The 23,583-nt window shown below is 43.0% G+C and overlaps 1 long non-coding RNA gene across 2 annotated transcripts in view; it reads left to right on the forward strand.

Annotated features, from left to right (window-relative positions):
- The window catches only part of LOC135388947 (uncharacterized), a 311,228-nt gene that overhangs the window by 54,864 nt on the left and 232,781 nt on the right, over positions 1–23,583 (forward strand). For both annotated transcript variants that reach the window (XR_010421547.1, XR_010421548.1), the window contains exon 2: positions 19,645–19,695. This is a non-coding gene — a long non-coding RNA (uncharacterized LOC135388947). The remainder of the gene's footprint in view (positions 1–19,644; positions 19,696–23,583) is intronic.

A 23,583-nucleotide genomic window follows, 5' to 3' on the forward strand; every position in this document is an offset into this window, starting at 1 on the left:
CGAAAGCTACAGCTTGTCTCAGTGGCGCCCGTCATTGGCTAGGAGAGCGAAATCTCCCCCACCTCCAGCTCCTGGAGTGCAGTGTTGCTATAGGTTAGAACGTTGTGACGTGACCCGGTTCCAGAGATGAAGGAGAGGCTGATGCGGATTATGCTCTTTGAATGGCACTGTTTCGCGGTAAAGACGCTCGCTCGAAGTGAATGAATTCTATATTTGGATATCGTAAGCCAGGTTCTTTCATGGAGCATAATAATTGCAGAATGTTTGTCGTGCAGTTGTGCCCCTTTAAAGTGTCTTAGTTACACGTTTTATTCAAGTATGCGAAGTTAATTTCACGGAGTTCGTAAAATATGATGTGCCCATATATAAGTGTGTCAGCATATGACAGGCGTCAGTACCGTCTTTGTTTGTCTTTTCTTTTTTCTTTCTTTCCTGGGAATAGCAAGCCGCTGTCACGCAGGCAAACCTTTCCCTCCTATTTTTTTATATAATAAACATATTCCCGCCCCACCCGACGCAGATGTTTTTTTTTTGTTTGCGTTTATGTCTTTTGTAATACATGAGCCAAGGAGCGGTCAGACTACCAGAAGGCAGCACATTTGTATGATATACATGTCCCCTTGTGTGAATACACGGCAAACATAATAAGGTACTTCACAAGTAAAAAAAAAGCTAACTGTTTCATTTGCTGCGTCATCCTTCATGGGAAGCGTCCCATGCAATCATCACTACTCATCCTCTTATTGGTGATGTCATCGTTGAAGTACAACTTCACATGCTTGAATTGTTTATTTCAAAACAAGGGAACGAAAGCTGCTCTTCAGGATGGATTGCGAGGCACAGTCAGAGATGCAGTCCCAAAAGATCAGTCTAAAAACGCAGTTGACCACCCTGTAAAAAGAAATAACATGGCTATCCCTTACATCAACTACAGATGCAACTAAACCAATTAATATAGCACTCTACTACTCTTACTGAATACAGTGATGACTACTTGTAACAAATGATGAAAGGAACAAATGAAAAGAACAGGACGGAACTAGAAAGAAAAAAATTAATTAATACAATTAATACAACACCTTACTATTATTGTCAGATCGACATAACAATCGGTACTTGTAACAAGTATACTGCGATAATGATCAACACCAGTACAAGGTAAGAACCATCCACTAAAAACATGCGTCTCAAAAGTGTACTTCCACACGCAAAAAAAGATAGAAAGAAAACAAAACAAAGAAACACACACACAAGATAGTTGGTCACGCTGACAAAGGCCTGGTAACAGAATGTGTTACGAAAGCCGGCGCATAAACACATTCTGTGTAAAATGTAAAACAAAAAAAAAATAACACAGCAGGAGGTTCCAGTCCACACTTATTTTTGGCCCGAAAGAATTAAAAAGAAAAAGAAAAACATATGACCGACAGTGTGGGATGGCGACTTCAAATTGAGCATCACCACGGGATGAGATGCATAATGGTGTTGCTAGCAGGTGTGCCCTTAAAGTTGGATTAAGAAAGTAAATATAATGGAAAATACGAAGCCTACTGATTTTACGACGTAACGATGATGGCGCTAAGGACACGTTGGCTTCATGGATGAGACGCTTGATATTCTACTGTAGTTAGATAGAATAAAGCGGGCTGCACGGTTTTGAATGCTTTCCAGCTTAATAATTAATGTAGTGTGATGATGGTCCGATATGGATGCTGCATATTCTAATGTTAACAAAGAATATTAGTGGCTCCTTAAAAGCAGTAGCATAAAGTGTTGTCAAGAGTATTTGTGACCGACAGGAATTTCATTGATTTACAATAAGAACAAAGGAGGATAACTTTGCACAGAGGCTCATTAAAAAAAAGCGATTTAACTGAACTCTCGTTTTCGTAATCTTGGTTGAATTTTAAATAAATCGGGATATTGTTTGTTACGCTTTCATGTCGTATTTGATATCAACAGGATTCGCCACGTTGCTGTAGATAAAAGAAATCACAGAACAGCGCTTGTTTCACCTTTCTTTTCCCTTCAGTTTTTTTCAACGAGGTGATCGGTCGCGTTTTCTTATTCAACTTTGGCAACTCCTAGTTATTCTAAGCGGGCAAAAAGTAGCCAGAGTAGGCTATGGTAGCGAAAATGAGGTCATAACTCTGCGGGGAAAAGTAGCCAGGGTTAACCCTGGTAACAGCTCTTCTCACCACTGCTCAAGCAGGGTAAGCTAGGGTTATGACGTCACACAAATGCGCGTGTGGCCTCGTCGTCTGTTACACAAGACAGTTGGCCCTCTTTTGCTTGGTCATGAGTTATAACCGAGGTTTGAAAGCTTTTCGTCTAGAGTTAGTATAGGAAAATTTTCCAGTGTTATCTCTGTGTCCTACTGAAAGATTGCTACCAACACAGAAGGTTGAATCGAAATGTAGAGCACTTTCAAAGCGTGCACAGGGTATGGGCGTGTTCTTTTATTCAACTGGAATATCAAGCATTTTGCAATACTTCCAAGCAGCACAATGTACTGAAGATTTCGTAGACAAGCGAAATAAATATTCTATTCATGAACTGAAAGTAGAGTGCAATAGAGGTGGACGGTACGTGTCTTATCAATGTCCTTCAGTTTCACGAGTTTGTTCTGTACGAGTTTGCTTATAGCGTCCTCGATAAACTTGCTCCGGAATTGCCCCGAAACCACAGTGGTGCGTGGCGCTCTACACTGGCGGTGCCCTGGGCGGAGGCATTATCGAACATGAAACTGCACTGCACTGGTGGATCTGATGGATACTAGCGTGCGCTACCTAGAGATCTGTGCTCGTTGTGGCTCGTAGGCTACGCGACCCGTAGCGAGACGCACCTGGCGAGCGGCACCGATCGAATGCCATGCCGACGATGACTGTCTGCTGCTACTTGTCCGGCTACACCTGGATACTTGTTTTTTCCGCCTTCCTCCGTGCTTCCGGCAATCGCGATGCTTCTTGGGATTGCACTCTGGCGCTCGGCCGATTTTCTCGGTGTGGGTTCGGGGCAACTCAATACTGCATTGAACGGGTGCACTCCTTTAATCGAGGACGTTCAATGCGCACCAGTGCAGTTTATCGAGGATGGCAAGCCGCATCAGGTCGCACCGGGGCGCACCGGTGCAGTTTATCGAGCACGCTATTAGGCTGTAGGCTAGTTTATGGTTAACACGTGGTTCTTATTCATAGGGCGTGATTATATGGGAAGGCCTCGATATTCCAGGTTGCTAAATTCCTAATGTCACAGATATTCCCGGCCTCGAAATAAAGAAATGCTCGATTGCTTAGCGAATGTAATTGTTCAGCGGGGTGCGCTAACCTAACCTGTTCTACCGCTTCCTACCTTTCACAAGATGGCAATCTCCAAATCTGTTAGGCTTAGCAAGGCTGTGTTCTCCAGGGCCCCGAGCTTCAACTTTACTTTCACATAGCGATCGTTATCACTATATTTAGAGTTCGCGCGTCCCAAAGCCGCTTTGATAGGCTTGCGCGAGAGCTCGTGGCGAATCACGGCAAGTTGTAGATCGGGCTCCTGCTGTCGAAGTGCCTTCAGGTTGTGTTATTCATACGCATAAACAGCCTTTATATATATATATATATATATATATATATATATATAAATTCTAGACCACGCAATTTTATTGTTCTTATATTTTTAATTTCCGTATATGACCCTCTTCGACTCGCGTATGCAGTATACCTTTCAAACGCTTTCACTAATTTTTAAAATCCAGTGGTCCCGATAAGCCCGATAACGAACTGCTGCACAGTAAGTAACAAACAAACGACTCACACATAACAAACGAAAACATCTAAGTGCTAATAGCACCCGATTTCATCCCGAATAGTAGAGACAACAGAAACATATTGTTGTCCCCATTCCTGTTCCTGAATACCCATTATAATTTGGCGCAAATCGAAACTTCAACGTCCGCCATCTTGAGCGCAGAATGACACCGACCGTTCGAAAATTCCCGGGGAAGGGTGTCTACTCCAGAGTTACGTGATGCTACGTCATACCCAACTCGCTGCCAACTCGGATTGAATAAAAAAACACGCCCGATGTCAAGCCTGCGTTTGCCTTTGTTCTGCTATTACCCTGTTGTATGTGACTGCATCCGGCTTAGAGTTCCTGCTTTAATTGGAAGCTGAGCATCTTCTAGGAAGTAGATCAGTTTAGGGTGATGATGATGATTATTCAGGTTTTTATGGCGCACGGACAACTAAGGTCATAGTGCGCCAAAGGGTATCACCGCAGGACATGAACCGACAATCTTATTGGTCTGATTTGATTGCTTTGGAATGAAGTCGATCTTCGTGGCGTTCCGAAAGAATTCGTTTACAGCAAAAGAGTGGTCCGGAATGCCCGGAAGCCGGCCGGCTGGAAGAGCTGTTCAAGGTCACCCGCCTTGGAAGCAAGGGTGACACAGCTTTGTAGGTCAGGAACCGCATAGGTTATGACTTATGAGAAAGTGTCAGGGCATGCCATGGAGATTAATACGTTACAGTACTTGTACATTTCTTGTCCTCCAGGACGAAAGAGTTGATGACCAAAGTGTCGAAATGTCCAGTGTGTTTTATTTGTAGCGCACATCAATTTACCAACAATAAATGAAAAAAACTTTTTTGTTGTTGTTGTTGTTTTGTACAGCAGTTTCAACATAATGTACCAGCACCTACAATGGAACTTAGCGTAATTGAGTAAGAAAAATAATAATTGGAGAAGTCACAAAAGTCACAGTGTGGGGCTCACATGTTCATTTTTTTTTCAACAAATCAATCAATCACCAAGAGGTTACAAATGATTTTCATCTAGTAATTTGCCTCCTATTTGCTGAAATAAGAATCAAATTACTGCTCAGACACACAATACAATGTAGGTCTAAATTTAATCCTCTCCGGGCCCGGGAAACAGTGAAATTAATACATATAAATATAATTAAGTAAAGTCGTTCTTCGAGTGTTTATGCTTTGTTCGATGTTTTGGTGATAAGCCTGATAAGGTGATAGAAGCCTGTTGCATGCATAAGATTAATATCAGTTTCTCATGGAAATAGAAATATATTATAACGCCAATGAATCCCGTCGTCGGGGTCGGACTGGACAGTTCATGACTGGAATTCCCCTTTCCCTGGGTTTGCGAAATGAAAGGTTTTCATTAAAGAGTACAAATAAAAAAAAAGGATAAGAGAAAGTGGGGTGCTGCTTACTTAATTTGCGCATGTTAACAAACCATCAGTCTCTGGGCAAAATTAATCGGACCTACAACTACGTTGTCTGTGATGATTAAAATTGCCTGCTGCGTAAATCCACTTATGATCATTGTCAGTACTACATGGTACTGGAACAAATCATGTAACCGTACCTAATCGAATTGCCCGGTTTTAAATCTTTGTTTACTCTTATTGTATTTCTTGACGGGAAGCAAGTTCACCTCTGTCGTCGGTTTATCCCAAAGAGAGATATAGTTTTGTATAGATATATATAAAAAAAGGAAACGAAACAATCTATAAAAATATGATAGCTGCAGGGTACTCCCTGACCTAAGGCATTTGATGTATGGCAGGGCAAACGTAGCAATGCTTGGCAATATCAAATCAAGTTCGTTTTCTGTATTTTCTCTCTTACTTTATTTTGCGTGTTCTGCGCACGTTATAGAAACCTCAGAATGGCAAAAACTAATCCACGCACCGACCAATGTGGCGTCACTCATGATCACGGTTGTCTTGTGACATAAATCCACCAATTACGAGTATATTGGTATCATTTTGGGTCCGGCTTTATAGTTCGCTTTATCGGTAGCGGATTGTGAAGTTCCAACTAAAGCCTTGGTTGTGACCAAAGTTAACGTAAATGTTAACACAGGGCGAGGACTATAAATGTCTCGCGGGACACGACACTTGAGTTTGCGATAAGTTTGTTGTTCTTGACCTCGATTCTTTCTTACTTGTTACTTACTATAATGCAATGAGATATCAGAGTAATCATTTCGTATAATCAACACGCTATTGCGAAGCTTTTAACGTCAAGGCGTAACGCGGTCCTTTCGTTGTTCCTCGGCATTGCGTGCGCGATAGGTGGAACTCTTGCCTCACGTATTATCAGTGACATTTTCCTTTAGGAGATGGGAGAATGCTTAACTCTGCGCGTATTTCGTCTTTCACGCATCCACTGGCTAATTATTACTATATGCACGAAGAAGTTCCTGAGAATAGAGTGGCATGAAGGTTACGGCAGCATGGCGATAACTTGTGAGCAGCAACAACATCATCAGTGCCACCGACCAATAATCTTCTTCATCATGGCATCGTTCATCTACAAAAGCGATGGGCGCGAGAGAGGCCATGGGAGTTCATCCGTTCATCGGCCAGCGTCGACGCATCAACATCTACGAACTTTTTAATTCGGCCCTTTACCATCCTAAATTCTTAATAATGTAAAATTTCAAAACTGTCTTAATAAGTCTTAATAATGTCTAAATAAGTCTTAATAATGTCAACAGTTAATGTCAATGCAGTTGTGCAATGCTGTGTTAATCAATTTCCTAATTCTTTTTCTTTTTTTGTTAAATAATTCTCATTTTCATCGCAGTTATGCTTTCTCCATCCATGTAATGCTGCAAGGCCCTTGGAGCACCACAATAAATAAATAAACGTCTATCTTGCCTATGGCAACACGCTTGCTGTTCCGTACCTTTGTCCTGGCCAAATGGGGACGTCATCTGGACCGCCACTTTGTCATTACCGGCCGTCAGCGACCAGCGGGGCCACGCCGTCATCCCATTTTGTGCCTGACAAACTAAGACTGGGAACACGACAACCGCCGTTTTCGTAGTCATTTGAAAGTTCGTGTAGACAGTGACAGTGGCGGAGGAACAACAGGCTCACTAATGCATGCGTCAAGAACATGATCCGGGGATGGTTATAGCAAGACGGGATATAGGCTTGTAGCCACGGTTGTTGCTCGCCTCTGTTTTAGGATGTTCACAGATTTCTAGAGAGCAAAGATAAAAATAAAATTTCTTGAGTCTGAAACAATGGTTCGAAAATATTGCGCCGTGTGTCATACGTAAAGTTGCGGTATGAGAAGAATATCATTAATTTATGTAGTTAATTACAGTCAGTTCTCGATTTATGAACTATTTTTCGATGAACGCGAACAGTTCGTACAGTCGGCGCATAATTTACGTAATTAATTAATCGATCGAATAATTTATCTACTACGGCCTTAAAATGTAGACAAAGGAAGTTGGGTCTGAATTTGAGCGTTACAAAGGTAAGAGGGTGAAACAAATGGAGTTGCACCTTTAGCATTGGGAAAAGTTCCAACCACGACAAGAAGGGTGTTGAAAGAACCGTTGGCTATACAGAAGAATTGAAGAAACAAAGAACAGCCTCGTAGGTCATGCGGTATTCACGATATCCGTGCGGCAGACTTGAGGAGGGGGGGGGGGGCAAATACCTTTATTATGTAATGCATTACCATTACTCATTACAGCTTTGTAAATGAATGCGTTTTATTACTCATTGCATTTTCTCGCTTAGTGATGCATTACTAATACCATCACTTTAATCAGGTAATGACAGAACTTTGGCATTACGTTTTCCGAGTGATCTCGAACACAGTCTTATTAGGTGTTTGAAGCGCGTAATGCAATGAGAGTGATTAGTCTTTTACCTCGTCGCAAACTACCGGTGATAGTAACTAGAGTGTTTGCAAAATCGCTACATATGAATGATTTCTTCTGAGGTGAGAACAACCTGCAAAACCTACTCGTATATGAGTAACCAGAGATACAATTAATTGCAGCGTAGAAAGAGTTGGTGTTCAAAAACTCCACTTGAACCTTGCCCTCCTTGTAGGTACTAGGCGGTGGTGGTGGTGCTCGTGAAAGGGCTCGCCGTTGTAGAGGTGGGCAACGTCACGACTGACGCCCTGGAGGAATGTGCGTCCTGGGCCTACTAGGCGCGATACGTAACCACTTGTATTAGGCCAATGGCTTGAGTTTTCATCCCAAGTAATGAGTAATGTATTTACCCAATACCCGGCCAAAATGTAATGATGTTTAAAATTATTATTACTCCCTCACAAAATTCAATGCATTAGCATTACTCATTGCCGAGATGTAATGCATTACTTGGTAATGTAGTGCTCCACATCTCTGCCGTGGGGTAGTGTCGTAGGTCCAGAAGAACCACATACCTAAGGAGGAAGTGTGATGAAAGTAACGCCCGTGTTCGGCTGCACTTTCTTCATATAGTCCTTCAAAGAAAGTCCACGGACGACGAGATGACACAGCAGTAGCTGGCGTCATTGAAGCACAGAAGGACAATTAAAGCTGTTACAGGGAATGTCACATTAAGAATCCCATTATATGAAACAGATGCCAGCGTGTCCGGTTTCGGTCGACAATCTACTTGACTAATTTTTTCGCCCGAAATGTGCATCGATATTAAGTGAACGAATTTTAAACATCAGCGCTGCTTCTGCAGCTGCGGAGGTTCCAGCGACAGCGTGCTCAGCATGACGTCACTCTCTAAAAGGAAGAGTGAGAGGATCTCGCTTAGAGGAGAAAGGCGCCGTCCAGATGCCCGCACCCCCACGGCACTCCTTTACTCAAGGTCGTGCTCTGACTGGTGGTGTTGGGAAAGACGTCTTCGCCTTTTTCCGGAAGGGGAATTCCGGCGTACTCTCAACATCTGGCGTCTGCTCGCCTCATGTTTTTCAGCAAATAGCCGTCAAACTACCCCACTATTTCGCGTGAGATTTTTGATACCGTGGTGAGCGGTAAAGGAGGAAGAAAATGACACCATGCTTTCAAAGTTGAGTGGAACCGATGCTCCTTTAAATCTGACAACGCGCGGTTGCATTAGTTCGACTGACATTCTTTGCAATTTTATAATGGAAACATGTAACCAGGCAGCTAGAGCTCAAGGTTATGCTTCTGAGCAGATAGCGCAATGGCCTATCTATAGCATAGGTCAGTTTTTCTTTCTCTTTCTCGGCGGAAAAAAGAGAAATATTTCAAGAGACTGCGCAGTCTACAGAGAGTTGAAGGAGTTTTCTTGCAGCCACGAAATAATGAAAATCAGAAGTTGGATGACACGCCTGGTGTTTCAGTTTAATAAAGGAAGCACACTACGAAAACAAAACAAAAAACAAAAAAAAAACACGTTTATATGTAGGTGACGGTGATGTCTTAAAGAAAAAAGGGAATATGAGTTACGACGAAGTCGAACTGGCTACCTCAGTACACTTACGCACAGAATGTACAAACAGACGAGAGAGTTACAATGATGGAGTTCAACATGTAGTTCAAAAGTTTCAACCAAGTGAGTGTAAAATGTCGGAATCGCTGGGGGCACACGCAGCAATCATTCAGCGAGTCATAGAATGTCCATTAGCCCGGTTGTATGTAGAAAATCTTCAAGAGCCGTCAGTGCCTTGTCAGACGACGAAGGACCTCACAGTTTTGCGATGTCGAAGGCTCGGGAGTCCACACGAGAGAGGCTCGTTTTTAAAACCCCTCGAGCATCAAAGTATTTCCGACACCTGAGGAGAATGTTTTCTACATCCTCTACAACCCCACACTCATTACAGTTCGGATTTATATGTAAGGAACTTCTGCTACGTACTCATTTAACTTCATTGCAGCATACATTTCCTACTATAAATAATAAAAAAAAAAGATAAGCGAAAATGGTTCCTTCTAGACGCGCAAGTTGTCGTGTTGACTGTTGTTCTCATATTGACCCATTGATATTATTACTAAATATTACGAGACAGCATAGCTGTTTGTCTATTCGGAGCAAGGCGCGATAGATGATCTCCCTCGTTGTCCCTATGTGTGACAATATTATCATAAACGATACAGTGGAAGCCACAGCAAGTGAAGCTCCTCGTGAAATTCAGGACGTAATGTCGTCTCTGCAAAAATGCATGCAAATGCACGCAAAAATTCGTTTCTCCTGCGAAAAAAAAAGAGAGAAAGAAACGCCCTCAAAAAATAAAAAAAATAAAAACGTAATAGCTACGTTAAAATACGTTTAAGCTACGTTTAGTAATAGCGTACTTAGCGTAAGTTGGTTTACTTCGTCTACACGGTAGCTATGCAGGCAAAGCACGCTTTACAGGACGCTTATCATTGCTTTCATGGAGTTGCTCGAATTCCTGAACATAATTTATATATTCTGCAAGGCCAAGTTTCAGATACAGTTGTAGTGAATAATCTTACGTGACAACCATTTTTACAGCCAGGAGAATAGCTATCTTATTTATTGCTACAATTAAGTTATTTCTCCGAAGGGCACGTATTCCATCGTTAACCCAAGTATAATATAGGATTTCAGGGTTTTAGAATCGAGTGCCCAGGCATATTGCTGCCCCAAAGAGAAACTACGCGCCTGCAAAACTACACAATTTGCAAAACGCTGTTCGAGTTTTGGGCAGTGACTAACGTTTACTTGTTTGGGTTCCTAAAACGTTCGGATATCCTATCGTAAAAAAGCCTAATATAACTTTTCATGAGTATCTTTTTCTCAACGAGCCCAACGTTGTTAACACAACGTTCTTACATTGTTACCAGCATACTATATCACTACTTGATAATATTGGCTGACCCCGTCAAGCTTGTGCCTTTCATGTTTGTACATTTCAACACTCGAGTGATGCTATTGATGTTGGCTGTCGGAAAAAATTGGAGCGCATTTTCTATAATCGCCAATACTATTAGTGTTGATTTTTCAAAAGTGATTAGAGCACAACAACATTGAATATTTCAATGTTTCAATGTTTTTTATGTTTTGATTCCTTGTGTTGACTGTACTTGACATGCTTTCGACATTCCCTTATTGATTTCTAACGCAAGAGAGAAGAGTCTTTCCCTTTGCGTCGATCTCATTACATGCACGAAGGTCACACATCGTTATTTCTACTCAACGTGTGACACAAGAAATAAGTTCTTTGAATTTTTGCCATATGTGTGAATCATCTTTGATCTGCACTAGACGCATAAAAAAACTTGGAAGCATTTTGACGTGACTTCGATCAGTATTTACAGCATTAGCAAATTTAATTGAAGGTTTTTCTGGGTGTGGGCGATTCGCTTGAACGCTAGTGATGTTTCTCAATTGCTAATAAGGGCGCCATCTCATGATGGTTGTGCGTATAGCAATACCTTGTAACTCTGATTTTCTGCACTCCATTTGTCTGCATGTGGCTAAGGAACGTCTTGAGGCAGCAGTGCGGCTCCGCACATGTTGGCACGCGCAGCATGCATATGGGCTGACTCAATTGATGTGTATATGGTATCTGATCCTTTTTGTTCCCTATGTCGATTCTTTCAAAGAAATGTGTCAAGGTTGATTCCTGTGAAACGATACCCGGTTTGAATAGTAACAGAATAATGGCAGTACTACGTACGTTGAATAGTAATGCAGAATACAGTAATGCTAGCTAATACTACATCATAATAAAAGTAAGCTCATAAAAGAATTATCGAGAGAAAACATTTCGTGCACTGCATTGCTTATGTGAAGAGTTCTCAACGAAGCATCATTTTCTTTGAACCCCGCCGGTCTTCCTCGTCGTAGGCAGATATTTCTTCAAACGTTATAAAATACGTGGTGCTAGGCTTCGCGTCCAAAAATGTTGTATAGCATTCCTAAATCTTATAAGTGCAACATTGAATAAGCAACATGGGAGAACTGATGTTCTGAGGCTGGAACAACACAGAAGTGACAATCACATACAAGGCCTCAAGTTGCCTAAGAAATTAACGATGAAAGATGAAAGTCACTGAAAAGGTTAGCTAGCTGTAGGACTCGAACCCACATCTTCTGGATTAGATGTGGGTTCGAGTCCTACAGCTGGCTAACCTTTTCAGTGACCTTTATCTTTCATTGAATAAGCAATTTCGCGACGGAGGTATAAGGACGGCGCGGGGAACGTTTTTTCTTCTTCTTTATATAGACCTCATTCCGTCCGCCATACTTTTGTGTTCGCACGTGCTCGCACCACAGTTAATGCTGGTAGCGTGCACGCGCCATGCACAAAAGTATGGCTGCCACAAGCAGGGGGAAAGGCTATGCCGACTGCGGCAGTGACGTCAGATGAAAAGAGTCTATTCACCGTCTGTCTGAGATCGCATCACATGAAAGAAGGGACGGTGGAGGCTGCACGCCCCAAAAATAAATGTAATGTCGGCGCGTTATGATGTAGCAAGCCGAATGTCTGGCGTGTGTCAAGGTTGTAATCTGGTAAGACTTGCTAGGATTTCTACTTTTAATATCGTGTCTTTCATCGAATTTTGTTTGTTCAGAGATTAGCGCGAAGTAGATAAAAGTTACAACTGTGCTAAAGAATTCGTGTAACTGGAGCGAGTCGCCAACCGACAAGGCTTTCGCTCTTCGTTTAATCGAACAAATGGCTGGTTTGGTTATAGAGCACTTCAAGGAAAGCAGTCTCGCATTGCAGTGACGCAGTTCGGGAGGACTTACGCTTTGGTTGAATATGAAAGCGCTCTTGGACGAAGGGAGCTCAGACAGATTACTTCCTTCCTTTTCACTTCCTGGGTTCGCGGAAGTATTGGAACTGGAGGTTTCGTAAAACATATTGAAAATAAGGTAAACTGATGGCATGCGTCTACTGTCTATGCAATTAGTGGAAGAGGTCCTGAGTGGAACAAGTCTTGTTTTTTCTGAAGCGAGCGAATGGAAAGAGATGGATAACGAATGTTGCTCTCAACAGCCCCCATCAACAGTGCTTTGCTGAAGTTGCTCTAAGGGAACGAAGGGTCGCTAGTGATGGTGGTGGTGTGTGTCCATTGTTGACATCGCAACTACGAGTAGCGTCACGAATATAGCTGGAATATGAGGTGAGGTGACGAAACGAGTAGGAGGAGACTGGTGTCGACGACTTACCGGTACTTCGAGTCGAAATTTAAGCTAGGTTAGTCTAGACTAGCTAAGAATCAAGGCTCATATATGCGATCATATCGGATTTTGGTGTATTAGGTATCATAAGCAGCCAAAGTATTCGATATGGCAACAGTTGGATTTCTTTTATTGGGGTTTTGTACACAAGTGACGCACGTACAAACTACAGAAAATAGATGCGTAAGGTAAAATGATACACGTAAACGCATGATGCAGTGCGAGTCGGTTGAGATGCAACGAAGGTATGGCGGAGAACAGGAATATAGAAGCACGACTGTTAAAGAAAACGATAAGAAGTGTGTCCGGCTTCCCTCGGTGAGCATTACTGTATGGGATATGAGCTTTGATCGGTGATAAGGAATAAGCCTGCGGGGACGCATGGCACGTGGGGGAGTGGGTCTTGTAGTTGCATCAAATCGTGCAGTGTCGTCGTAATAAAAGCAGTTGTTAGAAGGCGGTTGTCCTTGTTGTGTCGCTCCTTGTTCCTGTTCTCTACTTGCTTCCGTTATACACGTGAACCGCGCAGTTTTAGCATTTAGACCGTACCGCGTTGGACCAGGAGACCGTTCTCGCCCCTGTGCGTGTTTCTTTGAGCGTCTGTGTTGTATAGGACACCTTAGCTCCTCCTATGGCGAGTACATTGCACTCCTTGAAACGCTGTGTCACGCACAACGTACGAACGCTTTTGTGTTTCTATCTGAGTAACGTACGGTTGTTGTCCATAGTGTCAATAAACACGACGACGACGACGACGATGACGACAGCAACAGATGTTTAGATATACATAGATGAATGGCCACATCCATCTTCTTCCTGATCGAGCTCGATGCGGAATTTCGTCATGCTTTGTAGGATCACCTTTCGAATTTTGTACTGCTCTAAATAAATAAGACGATAGTTCGGAACAGCACTCAAATTTGTGAAATACGTTCGACACGCTAATACGTACATTCCCTTGCGGTACTGTTTTCGGGAAGATTTTTGCTTAAAAATACGTACATTAAGCTGTATGCCCGTGCAGCTTAATGTACATAAATACGTAATGTACGCACTTACGTATATGTTATGTTACGTTTGATGTTTTAATGATCAATGCAAGGTATTGTTGTCTTCCATTTGTACCTTGCTTTGTAAAATTACCCAGATGTACATTCTTGTTCAACATGAGCCATGGTTGGATCTTTATTCTGGTGTGACATTACCCCAAGACGACACTCCCCTTTCTCCCACTTTCTTTTCCTTTTTTTTGGCTGTAGTCGTGACGATGCCCACTTGAGTGCGGCCAACAACGGCAAGCTACCTCGACCCCACCCCCCCAAGACGACAAGAAAAACAAAGCAAATAAATAAAATAAAGTGAGGGTAGTCGGTTAAGACTTTAAGATGATTGCTCCTGTCGAGAATTCGGACAAGAACTTTCCGCATTATTTCTAGTAATTAAGCTGTTGGACGAAGTCGACTTTCCAATTATCTGAATGCTCCTGTAAAACTGAAGGCCGTTCGATGTGACATGAATAAGTGTTTTAGTGCTATACGTCATGGTCTTATCTTTCTTGCTTTCTTTTTGCTAAATTATCCTTGGTCCTACTCCTACACATGTGAGCAATTAGAAGGGCTGGCAGATATTCATCACATATTCTAAATTCGCAGGAAGCAAAGCGCCACGTGGTGTGCTCGTAGCAGGGATGGGCATAAATACATTTTTTGAGTACTTAAATATAAATACGAAATACTTTGTTGAAATGGGTACTTAAATACTCTTCATAAATACTTTTCAATATGAGTATTTAAATACAGAATATAAATACAGTATCTAAATACGGTATCTACTACCATAAATATTGTGAGGAAGATGGCATCTGCAATTACAGAAATAACGATGATCATAATAACAGATCACCAAGCAACAATAACATTTATTTATTAGATTATCGTGGCGATTTTAATATTAGAAGTTTCTCGAAGTCTGCATCTTTTAGGCACCTTCTGTTCGGCCGTACAATCAGATTCGCAAAGGAGAGCAGCATCTCCACAGGTGCCGATGAACGAAGTCTTGTACTAAATTTGATGAATCCGCTTCGTGCAACATGGAAAACCGTGTAGTCGCGACTGTTATCCGTAACAACAGTGAAAACTCTCCATCTAAAATGGTTGTCGCATGCGCATGCTGACACAAACGTGGTATAACTGCTTCCCAAGGTCACTCTTCTTCCCGAAAGGTCAAATACAGGGCAGTTTTAGGATATGAGTCAATATATTCCGTATTTAGGAGTACTTATAAAGTATTTACAAGAATAAATACCCGAAAATTGGTATTTAAATATAATTATAAATACATTTTTTCCAGTCTCTATTTAAATACAAAATATAAATACGTGTAATTATATTTTAAATAGTATCTTAATTACAATGTATTCAAATACTGCCCATCCCTGGCTCGTAGTCATTGACCGTTCGATAACATTCCTGCTCATTATTTCATTCCTCACATCACCGCTAGCATCGGGGTAGCGTATCGCCCCTGGCGATGGAGCTCCACATTCGTCATCTCAAAATAAGGTTGTTGTTGTTCTCGTTAAAGTTTTGTTCCTGAGTAGTAGAAGAGAAAAAGTCAGGTTCGAACTAATAATGTCGAGATGTAGTAATGTCGAACTAATAATGTCGAGATGTAGTAATGTCGAACTAGTAATGTCTTAAGATGAAGTGGCAAAATGAGTGGTTGGACTCCGCAACTGAACTTCTTTGGTATTAAAACACTGAGATGTAAAATGCAAGTAAACGGCCAGGATACCATATATTAAACAATCCGTAATGGCTATCGTCGCCAGAGGTGATCTACTAGGGTTCTAAATATAAGCTCCAACTTCTCGATTTTTGTCGAACCTTCATCGCTCTTTCGGATGGTCCTCCGTATTTAACCTTGCCGTCCTGCTGCGATTCTTTCTGAAGCGCAGTGGAGCCACTCCTCTAGCTAAACTGTTCCGTATTGACCATAGAAATGGGGTCCCTCCTGCAATTCAAGTACCGGATCGGATACTCTGACAGCAGCCCATGCTCCAAATGTGGCGTCGTAGCGAACATTGAGCACGTCCTAATAGAATGTAAGCTCTACGAAACGGAGAGGCGGCAACTCAGTGCTCAGCTGAGTGGTGCTAGCCGACAGTCGTTCAACCTGGCTGCAATTCTTGGCCCATGTCAGAGCCATGTGCAACACCGCCGATGTCTTCTGATGTTCTTGGAGTTACTCTTGTCTACTGGTTTGCTCCAGACGCTGTAGGATCCTCCCCTGCATCTCAATGACCATTGGCGCTTCTTTCACGTGTTTCTTTCTTCACTTTCCTTTTGTGTGGAGTAGGGATGCGCAGCCAGTGGAGGAGAGTTCAAGTGTTGTACTTGCACGTAACTTCATTTTCATACCTCACATCTCATGTTTCGCGTGTAATGGGGTAGTGTACTACTCTCCAGCGGCGAATCACCCAAGGCCATAGTCATGATCTATTTGTTGTTACTGTTGGGGTGTACCGTTTATGTGTTTCATCTCTGAGCACAGGCCTTGTCTTCTAATAATTAGTGTGCAGTGTATGTACGTTATGCTATCCACTAAGCTTAGTGGCGGAACAGAGCGCTGCAATGGCAACGCTGGCTGACTCAATATGGCGCTTCCATCGCACCTACGTCCCAGTTTCGGAGGTTTCCTTCTAGCATACCACTTAAAATTCCTACCGCATTGGCCGAGCGTAAACGATCTGTTTCGTGCGCAGGTGTCGCGTCCATTTCGCTCCCCATTTACTTTCGATCGTTTCAGAAACGGTGAACGCGTTTTGAGAACCATTTTCAGGGTGGGAGCCAGTGACTAGAAGGGCGCACAGTCACCACAATTGCAATGTTTCCACTCATTCGTGTTCGGAAAAGCGCCTCTTTGCAGTTTTCGACATCAACAGTAATCGTGCTTAGAGAAGTTGAGAGGATGGCGGCTGGTGAAGATTCACAATGCAAGGAAACATTGAGCTTGAGGACACGTGTTGGTGTCCACGTGTCGTCAAGCTCAAGGTTTTCTTGCATTATGACTCCTAGTTTATTTGTAATCGTGCTCACTGATTTGATCGTTCATTTATTTAATCGTAACTGTTAAACATTGCTTTGATGTCTTTCAAAAGTGATAATTTCTGAACGCATTGTGATACCAATCACTTTTCCGATTATTATACACTAGCCACACGGCAAACTTAATGCATTAATTCTTGGGCCTTGCCAAGTGCGTTACTTTTTCTTCAAATCCATATGATGTTCCCTACAAGTTAAATAACATGATTCTCGAAACTGTAGATGACTGCCAGCACCTGAACGTAACATTAAATAAGAACCTTAAGGGGGATGAACATGTCAACAAAATTGTAAACAAGGCGAACGAAGGGTTGAGATCTCTCAGAAGGGACTTCAAGGGCGCTCCCAGAGACAATAAAGAAACTGGTTAGCAACATATGTCCGACCAACTTTGCAATACTGTAGTACAATTTGGGATCCGCGCGAAGTTGGCCTTAGGCAAAAATTAGAAAACCAAAACCAAACCAAAGCAGTAAAAAAATAGCTTCGACCTTTAGGGATTTTTTTCGTGTAGTTAACTGGTTTCAATTTACAAATTTCTGCGCGGAGCAGCGCAGGAATGAGCTCTTTCGCTCAACTGTCCTGCGCTGAAATTCGTGTTCATCCGCTTGCATTGGTGGCGTGGGAGCCGCAAGATAAGGAACAGCCGCGAGCGAGGGTTTGATATGGCTTCTCGTTTTCTACACTCTAAAAACAGAGGGGGTGTGGAAGTAGCTTGCCGTTGTTGGCCGCACTCAAGTGGGCATCGTCACAACTATAGCAAAAAAAAAAGAAAAGAAAGAAAGAGCAGGAGAGCAGAGTTGACGATTTCAAAGTGAGGCATAGGCACGATGAGCGATACTGATGGGACGGAGGCACACTGTAGATGAGGTGCGCTACACTCTTAAAATTGAACTTCACCGCATAGCACGCTCTTAGCCAACCATAATCTGGAATGATATCGTTAACTGCCCTGATTTGTTGAAAACAGGAGGCGTACGCCTTTTTTGTGACACTTATGCTGTTCATAATTGTCACAAAAGAGGCGTACGCCTCTCGTTTTCAGCAAATCAGGGCAGATAACGATATCATTCGAGGTGATGGTTGGCTACGAGCGTGCTATGCGGTGAAGTTCATTTCTAAGAGTGTAGAGTGGTCTTTCCGTGAGGCCCTTCTAAACACAGAACTTCACTGCATAGCACGTAGTGCGCCAATCACTGCCGCGAACGATACGGTTATCACTTTTGATTCAAGGAGAGAGGGAGGCGTACGCCTTTTTGTGGCAGTTACCATATAAAAAGGCCTTCTGCCCCTCTCTCTTCGAATCAGAAGCGATAACCCTATCATTCGTGGCAATGGTTGGCGCACAGCGTGCTATGCGGTGAAGCTCTGTTTTTAGAGCGTACTGCACTCGTAAACAGGATTGCGGTACTGTCATTGGATGGGCGAGAAAGTGCGCTTTGTCGCCATAATGACAATCACTTGCCAATGGCGATCAAGCTATTTCGCGTCGAACGAAAGTGGGCTCCTGTCAACGTGGGTAGCATTGCCATTGAATGAGGCTTTTGTAGCGAAATGCGCAATCCGTAATCATTACATTACAGTGTACTATCTTCAGAAGGATGGCTATAGGTAGAAATAATTTATTTTTATAAAACCACAAATAGCTTTATCGCCATTGGCAAGTGCTTGTCATTATGGTGATAAAGGCGCACTGTCTCTCCCATCCAATGAAACGACCACAATCCTGTTTACCAGTTTAGTAGAAAACTTGAAGCCATATCAAAACCCTCGCTCGCGGCTGCTCCTTAGCTTGCGGCTCCTCCGCCACCAATGCAAGCGGATGAACACGACTTTGAGCGCAGGATAGTTGAGCGAAAGAGCGCATTCCTGCACTGCTCCGCACAAGAAATTTGAAACCGAAATCAGTTAATTCCTCGAAAAAAATCACTAAAAGGCGGAGCTATTTACTGGTTTGGCACTGTTTCAAAGTGACCATTGTTACGGCACAGGTACCAAAGCCCGGCGAAGTAAAACAGAAAAGTCAGGATGTTTATTCAATTAACGAGCGCATGCAAATGAGAAACGGAGAGGCCAGTTTTTAGCCGGCGCATCAAGGACGCTAATCGAAAAAAAAAAAGAAAAAAGTTGCCAGAGAGGTGCCGCCGTTTTCCAATTATTCAACTGGGGCACTTTCGTGAAACATCCTGTATAATAAGTCAACTGGTATACCTCGAACACAATATATCTTCCCACCTCACTCCATTTCAGAACGCCTTGGTCACGTGAGTAAGTCGCAACCTGATCGCGTTCGAACATCTGCTTTCCAACACACTTCCGTCCCTAAAACATTGCTAGGATGAAACCACCTTCCTCGTGACCTTACCCTTTCTCGTTCATCTCTTCCAGCAGGTTGTGTGTGTACTTTTCCGAGTGATTTTCGTTTTTTTTTTTGGGGGGGGGGGATGATTTTTGTTTGTTTGTGCGCTTCGGTGTGTACAGCCATGTACCCCCCTTTCCCCTATGTAATGCCACATTGGTAGAGCTGTAGGGTGTTTTGAGTAAATTAGTAAATAAGCTTCGTCGTACTTTATAGCACTGATGTACTTTCTTTTTTAGAAAACAAAAAGAGAAGCTGACACAAGCAAGAAAAACTCCAGCACGGAAAAAGTAAGCGGTATCAGTCTCTTATACTTTTGCTGACCTGTGCGTGGCCGTTCCTGTCTGGAGTTTGCAGCAAAGGACGGGTAATCTGTTAAAGCTCGTGTAAAAGAACTGTCACGGATAATCTTTAGTTCACAACATGACACTTTTACCGCTTCCGGTTTGGTGCCAAAACGACATCCGGTTTCACAGCAAACACGTTCTGCGACAACCACTTCGTCGATTGATACAGTTATCGCTTCTGATTTGAGGAGAGAGATACGCCTTTTCGTAGCAATTCGATTTGCCACTAAAAGGCGTACGCCCCCCCCCCCCCCCCCCCCGTTTTCAACAAATCAGGAGAGCGACAGATATAATTCGGCATGGCGGTTGGTTCCGAGTGTCCTTAGTCGCGGAAGGACCGGAAGTCTTCGTGCACCGAAAGTTGTGATGCGGTCTTGTTTATGTTTACACGAGAATGTCATGTATTCGCGCCCTTTCAGCGCCCTATCGCCGGCTTTGTCAAGTGACACTAAGGGATTTGGGAGAAACTCACAGCACACCGTGGAAGAGTCTATAATTTGTACGTCACCGACCAGAAAGGGAACTCTGTAGAAAAATATTTCCGTGTATAACGCGTACAGTTAGATAACGCGCAGGACCTCTTCAGAACACTTTTTTTTTTACTGTATAACGCGTGCCTTATACACTGGAAAATATGGTACTTCATAAACGTACTCCTTCGAAAATCACAGCATGATGTGACATTACCACTTCCAAGGGAGATACTAATGGGTGTAACTGGATGTAAGCCGCGTAAGACATTGCATAACCAGTGTCATCTCAGAAAGATGGTCTTGGCAAAGCGTTTACGCATTTAGATTAAAAAAAAAAAGCAGGAGCCTTTCTGGTGTTGTCATGAAATGTAAATATAATGTGTTAACGATTTGTACTATGTTAACGTTTTGATCGTTGTATGGTGGACACCGTTTTCTCGTATCAGAATAAGTATCACAATGAATAGCAGTTCGATACAATTCTTTCGGTCATCGCTATACAGAGATGAATGTGATGTAATATGATGCAACAAAGAAAACAAAATGGGGATGGGGATGAATGCCTCCCAGTAACAGTGCTGAAAGGCGTGATGTATGTGGCCACACATTTCTGCACGCAGAATCAACAGTTTCCGATATTCCGGAGGCTTGAATACTTCCTTTCCTGTTAGCTGGAATGCTGAGCGGAAAATGCATCACCGTAGAAGAGCGTGATAGCGTGGCAACGATCAATCATTCCGATTCAGCAACCACACTGCCTGGAAGTGATAGCTCGTATAGTATTCGAATTTAGGACAAAGACGCCCTTGACGGATGCGGCTGTCTGAGTTGTGCGCTCTCATCTTTTGTATCGAACTGCTATCTTGACAGTTCTCTCTGTGCTGTTGCGGCAGGGGGTTCTTGTTGCTTGCCTCGTCTTCCCTTTATTTATTTTTTTTTTGTAGCGACAAAACACTTTTTAGGCTACCAATTTGTCTTCTCTGCACGGCCTTTCTCTTCACGGCGGGAGATGCGTTCCGTATGTTGAACTTATTAGAGCTACAGGTCAATGACCCTTAGCCGGCGACAGCCTTTAAATGTTATTCCTCTCACTGGAATGAGGAACCCACAGGGTGTGGAAAAGCTTAAAAGTTTTCTGCGAATTCCAGTCTCGATTTTCATCTACGTCGAAAGGGATAGCTACGTCAGATATCCTTTCTCGTGTGCAAAACCTGTAAGAGAAATGGGTACGGTGTATGTAAGGTACCCATCCGATACGTGATGTACTATAGTGCACGCAGTATAGTTCAAGAGCAACCGCATTTCTTTGCTAACTATATTTTATCAACAACAACAACAACAATAAATGAAGAAGTGATGATGACATGGGATGTTTCCCCGTGGTAGCCACAGGACCCTGCCCCACTTCACAGTGGTTAATATGAGAGGATGAATTATGGTGAGAGTGAAGCGACGACAGGTCGGAGTTCTGTTTAGAGCTCAACGTGAAACATTACTCCAGCTTTCTCATCCTACACTTACACATTGAGAAAGAATGTACACGGACTTGTTGATTGACAATACAGTTCCCTTAGATTGATTAGCTTGCATCACGCAAAGCCGTGCAACCGAACCTAATTATGTACTTTGAATGAATACCTGGAGTGTAACCTGAGTCAGCTACTCGATTTTCGGTTTCCTATAATGCCATGTAGCTCGGTAATAAGGCAGCAACGAAACCGTAAAATCCTTCACGTTCCAAGAAACCGTAAAATGCTGCTGCAGAGAAGACGAATTGACGCGTGTCTCTTTTATCTTCTTCTTCCTCTCCTTCTTCTCTCTCTCTCTCTTTACGTTGGGAAGATCTTCCAATGACAGGCGCAGGTTTAGAACGATCGTCTTACGACGATCGATGTCTGGTCTCAGGCTACGAGACCAGCAAAAAATGATAGAATCAAAACGACTGCAGCTGGAAAGGGCACATCATCTCACTAGTTCATGGCGCAGCTGTTGGAAGCAATCCGTTACAGCTGGAAAGGAATTTCGGATAACCTTCTCACATATTCATGCAAATATATCATTAACCAAATCTACTATACAGTACGTGTCTCTGAATTCTCCTACGGTTATTGAAGGCAACCGGTGCGGAGCCTTGCTTCATCGCGAACGAATTTACATGTTATATTTCCTTGCCAGGTAAAAAAAACAAACAAAACAAGATGGAACGCGAGAAAAGGTTTGTCCGAACGCGAATTTTCGCTGTCTTGCTATGACCCTTTCACCATCGAGGCGGCAGTTGCTTCGCGGCGCTAACACGCAAAAAAGAAAAGAAGAAATAGAAAAGAAAGAATCGAGACGGTGCTTTAGGACGGAGGTGATGAGCTTGTCGAAAACCCTTTCGACTCCTGCTGTTTTTAGTTTTCGTAACAGGTGGTACCAACATATGAAATATGTAGAAACGACTGCTCTCGCGTCTTGAGCAAACGCTGATAGTCCAGCCCTTTCATAACTTCTTCGAAGGTTTCCTCTCGGTAAAGAAAAAACTATTTCACAGAGTATTGGTGAGCAGTATTTCTAGCTTTGTGCGTCTTTTCTGTTGCAGCCGGACCACTCTCTCGGAACACTAAAGTACGCGATGTACATTAGTACCAAAGTAAGATTTCTGATCGCGGAAGTAAGGAAGGATGTCGTCACCTTCACGCGAACACAAGAGGAGTGGGGTTTGCGTCTGTTGCCTCGCTCGTGAGTTATGCGCGAACGAAGCTGCACCTTCCCTCTTCTTTTGCTTCTCAGAAAGCGCGACAATGCGGAGGAGCATCTCATTGGTCTCCTCAAACGATTTGCCAAATCATGGCGGGAGATGTTTCTGCACAAGAGCTTCTCAATGAAACCGCTGATGCGTCCTCCTTTTATCACATGTGCCGACTTATTGTGCCGAGTTTTGTCCAACACGGAATGCTTCACGTGTTCCATTAACATTTTTGTTTTGTGCTTAGGCCACCTTCAGGCTAATCAGTCATAATTCGCAAGTTGCGAAGCAAACCATGATCGTGAGCGCCTCGCTCAGTATTCACTGTGGTCGTACTGTGGATCAATTTTGACCTTCTGAGACGTGACACGGAATACTGTATTTAACGTTGTCGCGCAAGAAGACGTGTACAGCTCGTATCATGCTACCAAATTGCTGACGATTTCGACTGGGTTCGCGCTTGCGACCTCGGCACCACTGGGCGGACATGATCCACCGACGCGATTTTCTTGACAACGTGCCCATGTTTTATTTATGACTTATGTACACATGGTGCTCCATGTGATCAATGTTCCACCACTGCCATACAAGATTATGCGCAGTAGCTTCATTAACGTCCGCCGAGGCCGG

The sequence above is a fragment of the Ornithodoros turicata genome, chromosome 3, assembly GCF_037126465.1.
Source record: "Ornithodoros turicata isolate Travis chromosome 3, ASM3712646v1, whole genome shotgun sequence".
NCBI lineage: Eukaryota > Metazoa > Arthropoda > Arachnida > Ixodida > Argasidae > Ornithodoros > Ornithodoros turicata.